Source organism: Monodon monoceros, unplaced genomic scaffold (genome assembly GCF_005190385.1).
Source record: "Monodon monoceros isolate NGI ecotype Baffin Bay Population unplaced genomic scaffold, NGI_Narwhal_1 Super_Scaffold_14, whole genome shotgun sequence".
NCBI classification, from domain to species: domain Eukaryota; kingdom Metazoa; phylum Chordata; class Mammalia; order Artiodactyla; family Monodontidae; genus Monodon; species Monodon monoceros.
The window spans coordinates 50,032,808-50,035,839 of NW_021703770.1; the positions used below are offsets into that span (position 1 = coordinate 50,032,808).

Consider the following 3,032-nt stretch of genomic DNA (forward strand, 5'->3'; position numbering starts at 1 on the left):
AATCATTGCACCAAGAGGCCCACTCCTCCCTACATCCATTGTCCCTTTGCCAGTCCTCCATACTGGTGGTAAGATGGAAAACAATCGTGTCATCAATATTTAAAGAGATCTCATTCTAGGAATGCAGTGATAGCTGAAAGATTTCAAAAGAAGACTGTCAAGATCTGAGAAGGGTCAACATTTTATTCACTTTCAAGCTAATAAGTTAGTCTTTTACTATTTCAAGGATTGTGGAAAATAAAATAAGATGCCTGGGTCAGAGATAAAAGTCTTTGTTTGTATATGGTTCAAAAAATGACAAACCAGATGATGGGTCAAAAAGTCAGCCAAGTAGCCTTCAACATAGCAATTTCCTTAGCACAGTTGATGAACTTTTCTAAGAGCATTTCTTTTTCATTTTCTACCTCCTCACTACAGTCATATCATTCTTAGTTTTCTGTGTTACAGTCAAAATCATTAGTTTGTTGGCGGCTACTTCTGGAAATAGTGGTTCAAAATCTCTTCGCAGCAATTCCAGACATGTTTGGATTGCACACTGTACTCTGGCACTTTCAAAGTAAGTTTCTGCTCTGTTAATTTGTTGCTCAAAGGTGCATCATTACCCTGAAATTCATTCACATATTGTGCCGTAACAAACTCATGTCTTTCACTGGATAAAGGTTCTGCTAGAACATCAGGTAAAGTTTATGAACTTGGCTTTTCTTCTGTGATGCAGTCCCATTGAGGTGACAATCAAAACCTATGTTCCCAGGAACCTGGAATCACTGATCCTGAGGTCCAAATTGTCCCATAGTTTCATCAGGCAAAACTGTTCGATAGCAGATATCTGTAGGTGCAGTGGCCACATGAGACTCATCAGAACCTGAAGATCCTGCAGTTGAAAAGTCTCTGGGATTGACAACCCTTTTAACTAAAGAGCAAAATCCTGGGTGATAGGAAACCAGTCCTGCTCTGTTACAGAACACTTCACTCTTTATGACAGTCTCTAGGTTCATCCACATCTCTGCAAAGGGCACAATTTCATTCCTTTTTATGGCTGAGTAATATTCCATTGTATATATGTATCACGTCTTCTTTATCCGTTCCTCTGTTGATGGACATTTAGGTTGCTTCCATGTCCTGGCTGTTGTAAATAGTGCTGCAGTGAACATTGGGGTGCATGTATCTTTTGGAATTGTGGTTTTCTCAGGGTATATGCCCAGTAGTGGGATTGCTGGGTCATACAATAGTTCTATTTTTAGTTTTTTAAGGAACCTCCATACTGTTCTCCATAGTGGCTGTATCGATTTACTTTCCCACCAATACTGTGTAAGAGGGTCCCTTCTTCTTCACTCCCTCTCCAGCATTTACTGTTTGTAGATTTTTTGAAAATGTCCATTCTGATTGGTGTGAGGTGTTACCTCAGAAAGACAGATGAATGCTATCGGCATTTAGGATCCTCTATTGATGATCTTCACTGCTGTAAACTGATTCATCACAGTCTCTGGGGTACCCATGTGGTTGTAGGAAGCAACTTCACTAATGCAACACCAGACAACCATATTATGAAGAAATTAAGTGGAAACTAGCAGTAATGTCAACTTATTTGCTCTGCTATTTGTAACATTTGGGATGATCTATAAACATTTTCAAAGGCTTCAGTTTTTAAAATGTACTTCCTTGTAGGTATTTATTTCAACGTTTATGAATTTACAATATTGGCAAGTGGTTTGTGATTTTTAAATTTCAAATATTCATTCATATTATCATTAAATACATCATGAGCACATCCACATTGTAGAGAATGTGGTAACTAACATGTAATCAGGGTATGATTTCATATTGTTATTTTTCCCCTTAACTGGAAAAAACTCAGTTTTAATTATTTTTCTCTGAAAATAATTCATACATTTGGTTATCAAAAAAAATCTTTGTTATTCATAGCAGAACAAGCAGCATGAGTATACAAATATTTATATCAGTTCCCTGACTGATCTCCAATTTCTACTGGTTGTGCAAAGAAGAGCAGATGACACCTGCACACACAGGGATACAGACCTTTTATAATGGACAATAAGCATCCATGCTTGTATCTTAAGAGGTAGCAGAATAGTGGATTCTATTTCTATGCTATAAAATTTCAAACCGTAAATTTAATAGAAACAGAAAACAGAATATCATTTAGGTTTTCCTTCTGGATGAAACTTGCATTTCTGATCAACATTAAACAAGCTCAGTGATAATCTTTGGGAGAGTTATTGAAAGGCAGTGTTCCCTGGCAGAACCATAGATGACATAGTATCATGAGTAACAATAAGTCTGAAGACTTATTTTGGGGGAGGGAGGAGGTTCTCACTGATTTTTGAATCTGTGGTTTCATGTTGTTCATTGTTTTTTTTAACTTTCTCAGATAATACTTCTTCAAACTTGACTTCTGCCCCATTCTGTCCTCTTCTTGCACATCATTACATGTATATAAGGCCTTCTGAGTATTTTATGTTACTTTGTTTTCTGTGTCTTACACTCTTATTTTTCTTATTGCATTAGTATAGATATTTCATTCTGACCGAGTTTTGTTCACTAGTTTACTTTTATTGTACTAATCTAAACTGAAATATATCCTTTGAGTTCTTAGGTTCAGTTATAATTTATTTTTTTTAGTTGGGATTTTTTCTTGAATACACAAATTTGTCCTTTATATCCTTTGAAAAAATGATCAGAGCTATTTTAATGTCAGTCTGATAACTCTAGTATTGTATTTTCCCATGTTGTTCATCTATTTTATTATTTTTGCTATTTTTATTTGTGTCTTAAGTTCCATTGTACTACTAGTTATTTTTAATCTTGGTGGGACATTAAGGCCCAACATTGTAGGAATGATTGAGGCCTCGGATAACATAATCTCCCTCTGGGAAGAATTTACATTGATTGTGATAGATAATTCTCATGACTTTTTTTTTTTAATTGAAGTATAGTTGATTTACAATATTGTGTTAGTTTAAGGTATATAGCACAGTGATTCAGTTATTTATTTATTTTTTTGCAGATTACAT

General features: G+C 35.3%; 1 pseudogene; it reads right to left on the bottom strand.

Annotated features, from left to right (window-relative positions):
• Positions 1 to 256: 256 nt before the first annotated feature.
• Positions 257 to 3,032, bottom strand: part of LOC114895342 — a 39,824-nt pseudogene continuing 37,048 nt past the window's right edge.